The sequence below is a fragment of the Aplysia californica genome, unplaced genomic scaffold (genome assembly GCF_000002075.1).
Source record: "Aplysia californica isolate F4 #8 unplaced genomic scaffold, AplCal3.0 scaffold00910, whole genome shotgun sequence".
Lineage (NCBI taxonomy): Eukaryota > Metazoa > Mollusca > Gastropoda > Aplysiida > Aplysiidae > Aplysia > Aplysia californica.
The window spans coordinates 224,151-237,023 of NW_004798180.1; the positions used below are offsets into that span (position 1 = coordinate 224,151).

General features: G+C 31.3%; 1 non-coding gene across 1 annotated transcript; it reads right to left on the minus strand.

Annotated features, from left to right (window-relative positions):
- Positions 1–235: 235 nt before the first annotated feature.
- Positions 236–308, minus strand: TRNAV-CAC. Its single transcript has one exon. It is a non-coding gene; the product is annotated as a tRNA-Val (tRNA).
- Positions 309–12,873: the final 12,565 nt, after the last annotated feature.

Below are 12,873 nucleotides of genomic sequence, written 5' to 3' on the forward strand. Positions count from 1 at the left end.
ACAACGTCTGCTTCGACTATCAAGGCACCCCTGAAATAGCAGTTCACAAGAGAGTGACAAACATACAAAAGAAGTAGAGGAAAATGACGATAGTACGGATGAGGAAAGAAAAAGCAGCACAAAGTTCCCACCTATACAGTGAAAACCGCTGTAAAATCGGGAGTTGGGATAGAAAAGAGGGGTCAATAGTAGTATAAAAAAAAAAGAATAAAATTCAATACCAAGAAAAAAAATCTGGTTCAGCTGGGGGTCGAACCCAGGACCTCTCGCGTGTGAGGCGAGCGTGATAACCACTACACTACTGAACCCGATGACGTTAGTGGGTTGTGTTAATGGCAGAAGCGGGGCGGGAAAAAATATCCCCGAGCCCAACAGGTGTCCCAGGAGTCACACTGCGATATAACACGATGTAACAGATCGCCTAATTAAAAAGAAAAGCACCATGTTTTGGGTTGTTTTTTTCCTGATAACTTTTGACTGCCAGCACCAATGTTGTATCAAACCTTTACCAGCAACCAAATAGCATTGTGTCCCGATTAACTGCACGTAAATGGTAATTAATGATAAAGGCCCGAATAGTAAATCAGGCAATTTTTGAATTGTTTTCTCTTTCTATTATAATTTGAGCTAGAAAATACTGGGGATGGGCTAGAAAATAGTGGGGGATGAGCTAGAAAATACTGGGGATGGGCTAGAAAATACTGGGGATGGGCTAGAAAATACTGGGGATGGGCTAGAAAATAGTGGGGGATGAGCTAGAAAATATTAAGGTTGAGCTATAAAATACTGGAGATGAGCTAAAAAAGAACTGGCGATGAACGAATATTTTCTACCTCACACCAAATATTTTCTAGCTCATCCATAATATTTTTTAGCACATCCCTTATAATATTTGCCTCATTTGCAATATTTTCTAGCCCAACCCCAATATTATCTAGCACATATTTAATATTTTCTAGCTGATCCCTATTATTTTATAGCTCATCCCAAATATTTTGTAGCCTATCCCTAACATTACCTAGCTGATCCCAAACATTTTTTAGCTCATCCCAAATATTTTCTGGCTCGTCCATGATTTTTTCTAGCTCGATTGAGTATTTTCTACCTCATCCCAAATAATTTCTAGCTAATCTCTAATATTTTCTATCTGCTTATCCGAAATATTTTCTAACTCATCCATAATACGTTTTAGCTCACCCCTATTAATTTTTTGCTCATCCCCAATATTTTGTAGCTGATCCATAATATTTTCTAGCTCATCAAATTTTTTTTTATAGCTCATCGATATTTTTTTTTCTAGCTCATGGGAATGTTTTCTAGCTCATCCCAAATATGTAATACCTCATACCTTTTAATTTTTAGCTCGTCTGCAATATTTTCTAGTTTATCCTCAATATTTTCTAGGTAATCCCTAATATTTTCTAGCTCATCCCTATTATTTTGTAGCTCATTCTCAACATTTTCTAGCTCATCCATATTTTTTTCTAGCTCACGGGAGTATTTTCTAGCGTATCCGTTACATTTTCTAGCTTCATCCCCAATATTTTCTGGCTCATACATAATATTTTGTAGCTCATCCCTATTCATTTTTAGCTCATCTCCATTACTTTCTAGCTGATCCGTAATATTTTCTAGCGCATCCATATTATTTTCTAGCTAATCCCTATTACTTTTTAGCTCATCCCCATAGCTCATCCCCAGTGTACTCTAGCTCATCCCTATTATTTTCTAGCTTATCCCAAATATTTTTAAAGTCCTCCCAATTATTTTCTAGCTCATCCCAATTATTTTCTAGCTCATCCCCAATATTTTCTACCTCATATTTAATAATTTCTAGCTCATCTCTAATATTTCTTGCACATCCCTGATAGTATTTGGCATATTCCCAATATTTTCTAACTTATTCCCAGTATTTTCTACCTCATATCTAATATTTTCTAGCTCATCCCAAGTATACTCTAGCTCATCACTATTATTTTCTGGCTTATTTGCAATATTTTCTAGCTTATCTGTAATATTTTCTAGGTCATCACAGATATTTTCTAACCCTCCCTTATTATTTTCTAGCTCATCCCCAATATTTTGTAGCTCATCCTCAACATTCTTAAGCTTTATCCATATTAAGTTTTACCTCATACATATTCTCTAGCTTATCTGCAACATTTTCTAGTTCCTCCCCAGTATACTCTAGCTCACCCCTATTGTTTCCTAGCTTATCCGCAATAATTTATAGCTAATCCCAAATATTTTCTAGGTCATCCCAATTATTACCTAGCTCTTTATAAATAATTTCTAATTCATCCCTAATATTTTCTTGCTCATATCTAATAATTTCTGGCTCATCCATAATATTTGTTAGCTCATCCCCAATATTTTCTAGCTCATTTCTAATATTTTCTAGCTCATCTCTAATATTTTTAGCTCATCCCAAATATTTCTTTACCTCATCCATATTATTTTCTAGCACATCCTTAATAATATTTTGCTCATTCCCAATATTTTCTAACTTAGTCTCAGTATTAATTTCTAGAACATATATATATATATATATATATATATATATATATATATATATATATATATATATATATATATATATATATATATATATATATATATATATAAAAAATATTTTTTAGATAATCCCAAATATTTTCCAGCTGACCGTCAACATTTTCTAGCTCATCCCTATTATTTTTTTAACTCATCCATAATATTTTCTAGCTAATCCCCGGTATACTCTAACTCATCCCTATTTTTGCGAGCTTATCTGAAATATTTTCTATCTTTTCTGAAATACTTTCTAGCTTATCCCCAATATTTTCTAGCTCATCCCTACTAATTTTTAAGTCATTCCCAATATTTCTAGCTGATCCGTAACATTTTCTAGTTCATCCCCAGTATACATTAGCTCATCCCTATTATTTTTTTAGCTTATCTGCAATAGTTTCTAGATTACCCCCAATATTTTCTATTTCATCCCAATGATTAACTAGCTCATCATAAATATTTTCTAGCTCATCCATATTATTTTCTAACTTTTTACAAAATATTTCTAGCTGATCTCTATTATTTTCTAGCACATCAATGTTTTGTGGCTCATCCATAATATTTTCTAGCTCATCCATATTAATTTTTAGCTCATCCTCAATATTTACTAGCTGATCCGTAATATTTTCTAGTTAATCCCCAGTATACTCTAGCTCATCCCTATTATTTTCTAGCTTATCCGCAATAATTTCTAGCTTATCCCCATTTTTTTATGTCTTCCCAATTGTTAACTAACTCATCATAAATATTTTCTAGTTCATTCCCAATATTTTCCTGTTCATATCTAATATTTTCTGGCTCATCCATAATATTGTTTAGCTCATCCTCGATATTTTTTAGCTCACCTTTAATATTTGCAAGCTCATCCTAAATATTTCTTTTAGCTAGTCCATAGTATTTTCTACCACATCCCTGGTAATATTTGCCTCATTCCCAATATTTTCTAACTTATTCCCTGTATTTTTTAGAGCATGCCTAATATTTTCTTGCTCTTCTCAAATACTTTCTACATCTTCCATAATATTTTCTAGCTCATCCCTATTATCTTTTAGCTCATCCACAATATTTTTAGCTGACCCATTATTGTTTAGCTCATCTATAGTGTTCTCTAGTGCATCACTATTACTTTCTAGCTTATCTGTGTTAATTGCTAGCTTATCCCCAATGTTTTCTAAGTCGTCTTTATAGATTTTCTAGCTAATCCCAGTATTTTCTAGAACATATCTAATATTTTCTAGCTCATCCATATTATTTTTCAGCTTATCTGCAACATTTTCAGATCATCCCAAATATTTTTTACCTCATCCCAAATAATATCTAGCTCATACCTAATAATTTGTAGCTCCTGTCAAATACGTTCTATTTCATCCATAATATTGTCTAGCTCATCCCTATTATTTTTTTTGCACATCCCCAATATTTTCTAGCTTATCCTCAATGTTTTCTAAGTCGTCCTTAAGATTTTCTAGCGAATCCCAATTATTTACTAGCTCATCTCTAATATTTTCTAGCTTATACAAAATATTTTAAAAGTCGTCCTTAATATTTTATAGGTCATCCCAAATATTTTCTAAGCTCATCCCAATTATTTTCTAGCTAATCTCTAACATGTACTAGCTCATTTCCAATATTGTTTAGCTGATCCCTAATGTTTTCTCGCTCATCCTTAATAATATTTGGCTCATTCCCAATATTTTCTAGCTCATCCTCCGTATTTTTAGCTGATATCTAATATTTTCTAGCTCATCTATTTGTTTCTACCAGATCCCAAATATTTACTAGCTCATCCCTTTTATTTTCTAGTTCATCCATATTATTTTCAAGCTCATCTCAAATATTTTTTATAGCTGATCCCTATTATTTCTAGCTCATTAAAATATTTTCTAGCTCATCCCCAATATTTTCTAGCAAATACATAATATTATTTAGCGCATCCCTAATAATATTTGGCTCATTCACAATATTTTTTAGCTCATCCTCAGTATATTTTAGCTCATATCTAATATTTTCTAGGTCATCCTTAATTTTTTTCTGGCTTATGGGAGTATTTTGAGGCTTATTGTTATACCCAATATTTTTAGGTCATCACTAATATTTTCTAGCTCTTACATAGTATTTTCTTGCTCATGGGATAATTCTCTAGCTTATCCCGAATATCTTTTAGTTCACCTCTAATATTTTCTAGCTCATCCATAATATTTTTTAGCTCATCCCCTATTAATTTTTAGCTCATTTCCAATATTTTCTAGCTAATTCATGATATTTTCCAGCTCATCCCCAGAATACTCTAGCTCACTCCTATTATTTTCTAGATTTTGTGCAATATTTTCTAGCTCAACCCCATTATTTTCTAGCTCATCCCCTATATTTACTAGCTCATTTCTAATATTTTCTAACTCATCCCAAATATTTTCAAACTCATCCCCCAAAAAAATCTCGCTCATCTACAATATATATTTTTTAGCTCATCTCTAATAATTTCTAGCTGCTCAAAAATAATGTTTGGCCTATCCCAAACATTTTCGAGCTCATCCCTATCAATTTCTACGTCATCCTTCATATTTTGTACCTCATCCCAAATGTTTACTAGCTCATCACCAATATTTTCTAGCTTATCTCCAAGATTTTCTACCTCATCAATGATATTTTCTAGCTAATCCCCATAAATGTTTAGCTCATCCCCAATATTTTATAGCTGGAACATAATATTTTTTGCTCATCCCCAGTATACTCACCCGTATTATTTTTTAGCGTATCTACAATATTTTCTAGATCATCAAATTTTCTTGCTCATTCTCAATATTTTCTAGCTCATCTCTATTAATTTCTAGCCCATTCATGTTTTTTTCTGGCTCATCCCCAAATTTTTCTAGCTGGTGTTTTTTAAGCTCCTGTGAGTGTATTTCTACGTCATCCCTAATATTTTCTACCTCATATTTAATATTTTCTAGATTATCCCAAATATTTTCTAGCTGATATCTAATATTTTCTAGCTCATCCCAAATATTTTCTAGCTGATATCTAATATTTTCTAGCTCATCCCAAATATTTTTTTGTTTCATATATTTTCTTGCTTATCCCTATTAATTTTTTAGCTGATGCCCATTATTTTAAAGCTGATCTGTACTATTTTCTAATCCATCCCCAGTATACCCCAGCTTATCCCTATGATTTTATAGCTTATCCGGACTAATCTCTAGGTTATCCCCAATATTTTGTAGGTCATCCCAATTGTTAACTAGCTCATCATAAATATTTTATAGCTCATCCCAAATATTTTTTTGTTCATATCTAATCATTTCTGGCTCGTCCATAATGCTTTATAGCTCATCCCCAATATGTTTTAGTTCATCTCTAATATTATTTAGCTCATCCCAAATATTTTTTTAGCTCGACCATAATATTTTCTTGCACCTCTTTAATAATATTTGGCTCATTCCCAATGTTTAAAAAAAATTATTGCCAGTATTTTCTAGAACATATCCAATATTTTCTATCTCATGCATATTATTTTCTACCTTACCTGCAATATTGTCTAGATCATCCCAACAATTTTCTGGCTCATCTCAAATACGTTCAACCTCATCCATACCATTTTTGAGCTCATCCCTATTTTTTTTTTAGCTCCTCCCCAATATTTTCTAGCTCATCCCCAGTATACTCTAGTTAATTCCTACTATTTTCTAGCTCATCCGCAATATTTTCTAGATTATCTCTAACATTTTCTAGCTCATCCCATTTATTATCTAGCTCATCGATAATATTTTCTAGCTCATCCCTACTAATTTTCAGGAAATCCTCAATATTTATTAGCTGATCCCTACTATTTTCTAGCGCATCCCTATTATTTTCTAGCTCGTACCAAATATTTTCTAGCTCATCCCAATTATTTTCTAGCTCATCTCTAACAATTTCTAGCTCATTTCCAATATTTTCAGGGTGATCTCTAATATTTTCTAGCTCATCCATAATATTTTCTAACTCATCCCTACTAATTTTCAGGAAATCCTCAATATTTATTAGCTGATCCCTACTATTTTCTAGCTCATCCCTATTATTTTCTAGCTCGTACCAACTATTTTCTAGCTCATCCCAATTATTTTCTAGCTCATCTCTAACATTTTCTAGCTCATTTCCAATATTTTCAGGATGATCTCTAATATTTTCTAGCTCATCCATAATATTTTCTAGCACATCCCTCGCATTATTTGGCTCATTCTCAATATTTACTAGCTCATCCCCAGTTTTTATAGCTTATATCTAATATTTTCTAGCACATCAATATTATTTTATAGCTGATCTCTATTATAATTTCTAGCTCATCCCCACGATTTTGTAGCTCAGTCCCAATACTTTCTAGCTCATCCCAAACACTTTTTAGCTAATCCATAATATTTTTTAGTACATCCCTAATAATATTTGGCTTATTCCCACTATTTTCTAGCTCACCTCCAGTAATTTCAAGCTCATATCTATAAATTTTTCTAGCTCTTATGAGTATTTTCTAGCTCATCCATATTTTTTCCTATTTCATGGGAGTAATTTTTAGCTGATCTGCAATAATTTTTAGGTTAGCCATAACATTTTCTAGCTCATCCATAATATTTTCAAGTTCATCCCTCTTAATTTTTAGCTCATCACCAATGTTTTACAGCTGATCTGTAATATTTTCTAATTCATCCCCAGTATACTCTAGCTCATCCCTATTATTTTTTAGCTTATCTGGAATAATTTCTAGGTTATCCCCAATATTGTTTTAGGTCATCCCAATTATTAAATAACTCGCCACAAACATTTTCTAGCTCATTCCCAATATTTTCTAGCCTATATCTAATAATTTCTGGCTCATCCATAATATTTTCTAGTTCATCCCTAATATTTTTTTAGCTCGTCCATATTATTTTCTTGCACCTCCCTAATAATATTTTAAAACTTATTCCCAGTATTTTCTAGAACATAATCAGTATTTTCTAGCTCATTCATATTATTTTCTAGTTTATCTACAACATTTTCTAGCTCATTCCAAATAGTTTTTACCTCATCCCCAATATTTTCTAGATCATCCCAAGTATTTTCTAGCTCATCTCAAATACATTCTAGCTCACCCCAAGATTTTCTAGCTGTTCTGTTCTATTTTCTAGCTCATCCCTATTTTTTCCCACCTCATCCCCTATATTTTCTAACTCATTCCAATTATTTTCTAGCTCATGTCCAACATTTTTCTAGTTCATTTCCAATATTTCCTGTCCGATCTTTATTTTTTTCTAGCTCATTCATAATATTTTCTAGCATATCTCAATTAATATATGGCTCATTTCCAAATATTTACTAGCTCCTTACCAGTAATTTTTAACTCATATCTAATACTTTTTAGCTCATCCCTATTATTTTCAAGCTCATCCATATTATTTGTCAGCTCATTCCAAATATGTTTTAGTTCATCTCCATTATTTTTAGCTCATCCCCAATAGTTTTTTTCTCATCCAAAATATATTTTTAGATCATCCAAAATATTTTAGCACATCCATAATAATATTTGGCTTATTCCCACAATTTTTAACTCATTCCCAGTATTTTCTAGCTCATATTTAATATATTCTAACTCTTCCATAATTTTTTCTAGCTCTTATGAGTATTTTCTAGCTCATCCACAATTTTTTCTAGCTCATGGGAGTATTTTTCAGCTGATCCTCAATATTTTTTAGGTCAACCTTAATATTTTCTAGCTCATCCATAATATTTTCTAGCTCATCCCTCTTAAATTTTAGCTCATCACCAATGTTTTACAGCTGATCCGTAACATTTTCTAATTCATCCCCAGTATACTCTAGTTCATCCCTATTATTTTTTAGCTTTCAGGAATAATTTTTTTGGTTATCTCCAATATTTTCTAGGTCATCCCAATTATTAACTAACTCTTCGTAAATATTTTCTAGCTTAACACCAATATTTTTTAGCTCATCTGTAATATTTTCCAGCTCATTACAAATAATATTTTAGCTCGTCCATAATATTTTCTTCCACCTCCCTAATAATTTTTGGCTTACTCCCAAAATTTTAAAACTTATTCCCAAGTATTTTCAACACTTTTTAGCTCATCCATATTATTTTCTTGCTTATCTGCAATATTTTCTAGCTCATCCCTATTATTTTCTAGCTCATCCATATTATTTTCCAGCTCATCCCAAATATTTTCTATCTAATCCCTATTATTTTCTAGCTCATCCCAAATATTTTCTAGCTCATCCCAAATATTTTCTTAGTCATCCCCAATATTTTGCAGCTCATTCACAACATTTTGTAGGTCATCCTAAATACTTTCCAACTTATCCCAAATATTTTCTAACTCAACCATAAATTTTCTTAGCGCGTTGCAGTATTTTCTACGTTATCCCATTATATTTTCTAGCTATTATCTAATATTTTCTAGCTCATCCCTGTTATATTTTTTTAGCTCATTCCCAACATTTACTAGTTCATCCCCAGTATTTTTTTTTTTTTAGCTCATATCGAATATTATCTAGCACATCAATATTCTTTCCCTAGAAGATCCCAAATATTTCCTAGCTCATCCATATTATTTTCCAGCTCATTCCAAATATTTTCTAGTTTCATTCCTTTTATTTTCTAGCTCATCCCCAATAGTTTCTAGCTCATCCAAAATATTTTTAAAGCACATCCATAATATTTTTTGCACATCCATAATACTATTTGGCTTATTCCCACTATTTTCTAACTCATCCCCAGTATTTTTTAGCTCATATCTAATATCTTCTAGCTCTTCCATAATTTTTTCTAGCTCATGGAAGTATTTTTTAGCTGATCACAATATTTTTAGGTCAACCCTAATATTTTCTAGCTCATCCCTCTTAATTTTAGCTCATCACCAATATTCTACAGCTGATCTGTAATATTTTCTAATTCATCCCAAGTATACTCTAGCTCATCCCTATTATTTTTTTTAGCTTATCTGGAATAATTTCTAGGTTATCCCTAATATTTTCTATGTCATCCAAATTATTATTAATTATCGTAAATATTTTCTAGCTCATCCCCAATATTTTTTAGCGAATATCAAAATACTTTATGGCTCGTCCATAATATTTTCTAGCTCATCCCCAATATTTTTTAGCTCATCTGTAATATTTTCCAGCTCAAAACAAATATTTTTTTTAGCTCGTTCATAATATTTTCTTGCACCTCCCTAATAATATTTGGCTTATTCCCAAAATTTTTAAACTTTTTCCCAGTATTTATTAGATTATATATAATACTTTTTAGCTCATCCATATTATTTTCTAGCTTATCTGCAACATTATCTAGCTCATTCCAAATATTTACTACCTCATCCCCAATATTTTCTAGATTATCCCACACATTTTCTAGCTCATCTCAAATACTTTTTAGCTCATTCATAATATTTTCTAGCTCATCCCATTTATTTCTATAGCTCATCTAAAATATTTTCTAGCTCATCTTTAATATTTTCTAGCTCACCCTACGAATTTTAGCTCATCCCCAATATTTTGTAGCTGATAAGTTCTTTTTTCTAGCTCATCCCTATTAATTTTAGCTCATCCCAAATATTTTCTAGCTAAGTCCAATTATTTTCCAGGCCATCTCTAACATTTTCTTGCTCATATCCAGTATTTTCTCGCTCATCCCTAATATTTTCTAGAGCTTCCATAATATTTTCTAGCGCGTCCCTAATAATATTTGGCTCATTCCAATTATTTACTAGCTCATCCCCAGTATTTTTGGGCTCATATCTAATATTTTTTTTACTCTTCCATACTTCTTTCTAGCTCATGGAAGTATTTTCTGGATAAAATATATTTTTTTCTAGCTCATTTGGGTATCTTTTAGCTTATCCCCAATATTTTTTAGGTCAACCGTCAGCTCATCCTAATTAATTTTTAGTTCAACCCCATTATTTTATAGCTGATCCATAATATTTTCTAGCTCATCCCCAGTATACTCTAGCTCATATCTTTTATTTTCTAGCTAATCTGCAATATTTTCTTGATCATTCCTAATATTTTCTAGTTCATTCGCAATATTTTCCAGCTCATCCCTTATATTTTCGAGCTAATCCCAACCATTTTCTAGTTCATCCCCAATATTTACTAGCATATCTGTAATATTTTCTAGTTCATCCCAAATGTTTCCTCACTCATATTCAATATTTTCTAGCTCATATCTAATATTTTCTTGAACATCAATATTCTTTTCTATACTAGCTCATCCCTATTATTTTCTAGCTTATCCATATTATTTTCCAGCTCATTCCAAATATGTTTTAGCTAATCCCTATTATTTTCTAGCTCATCCCCAATAGTTTCTAGCTCATCCCAAATAATTTTTAGCTCGTCCCTCTTAATTTCTAGCAAATCTAAAATAATATTTGGCTCATTTTCACTATTTTCTAGCTCATCCCCAGTATTTTCTAGCTCATAAATACAATTTTCTAACTCTTCCATAATTTTTTTCTAGGTCTTGGGAGTATTGTTTAGGTAATATATTTTTTTTCTAGCTCATTTGAGTATCTTTTAGTTTATCCCCAATAATGTTTAGGTCAACCCTCAGCTCATCCTAATTAATTCTTTGCACAACCCCAATATTTTATAGCTGATTCCTTTTATTTTCTAGCAATCCGCAATATTTTCTAGCTAATCTGCAATATGTTGAAAATCATTCCTAATATTGTCTAGTTCATTCCCAATATTTTCTAGCTCATCCCTAATATTTTCTAGCTAATTCCAAATATTGTCTACTCCATCCCCAATATTTACTAGCTTATCTGTCATATTTTCTAGTTCATCTCAAATATTTTCTCACTCATCTTCAATATTTTTCTAGTTCATCTCAAATATTTTCTAGCTTATCCCAAATATTCTCTTAGTCATCCCCAATATTCTGCAGCTCATTCACAACATTTTGTAGGTCATCCTAAATACTTTCCAACTTATCCCAAATTTTTTCTTAATGAACCCTAATTTTTCCTAACGCATGGCAATATTTTCTACGTTATCCCATTATATTTTCTAGCTCATATCTAATATTTTCTAGCTCATCCCTGTTATTTTTTTTTTAGCTCATTCCCAATATTTACTAGCTCATCAACAGTATTTTTTTAAAGCTTGTATCGAATATTTTCTAGCACATCAATATTATTTCCCTAGATGATCCCAAATATTTCCTAGCTCATCCATATTATTTTTCAGCTCATTCCAAATATTTTATAGTTTCATCCCTATTATTTTCTAGCTCATCCCCAATAGTTTCTAGCTCATCCAAAATATTTTTTAGATCATCCATAATATTTTTAGCACATCCATAATAATATTTGGCTTATTCCCACTATTTTCTAACTCATCCCCAGTATTTTCTATCTCATATCTAATATCTTCTAGCTCATCCATAATTTTTTCTAGCTCTTATGAGTATTTTCTAGCTCATCAATATTTTTTCCTATTTCATGGGAGTAATTTTTAGCTGATCTGCAATAATTTTTAGGTCAGCCATAAAATTTTCTACCTCATCCATAATATTTTCAAGTTCATCCTTCTTAATTTTTAGCTCATCACCAATATTTTACAGCCGATCAGTAATATTTTCTATTCATCCCCAGTATACTCTAGTTCATCCCTATTATTTTTTAGCTTATCTGGAATAATTTCTAAGTTATCCCCAATATTTTTCTAGGTCATCCCAATTATTAAATAACTCGTCACAAACATTTTCTAGCTCATTCCCAATATTTTCTTGCCTATATCTAATAATTTCTGGCTCATCCATAATATTTTGTAGCTCTTCACAAATATTTTTAGCTCATCTTTAATATTTTCTAGCTCTTCACAAATATTTTTTTAGCTCATCCATATTATTTTCTAGTTTATCTGCACAAAATTTTCTAGCTCATCCCAAATAGTTTTTACCTCATCCCCAATATTTTCTAGATCATTTCAATTATTTTCTAGCTCATCTCTAGCGTTTTTCTAGCTCATTTCCAATATTTTCTGTCCGATCCTTAATTTTTTCTAGCTCTTTCATAATATTTTCTAGCACATCCCAATTAATATATGGCTCATTTCCCAATATTTACTAGCTCCTTACCAGTAATTTTTAACTCATATCTAATACTTTCTAGCTCATCCCTATTATTTTCAAGCTCATCCATATTATTTTTCAGCTCATTCCAAATATTTTCTAGTTCATTCCTATTAATTTTTAGCTCATCCCCAGCAGTTTCTAGCTCATCCAAAATATTTTTTCAGCTCATCCATAATATTTTAGCACATCCATTGATAATATTTGGCTTAT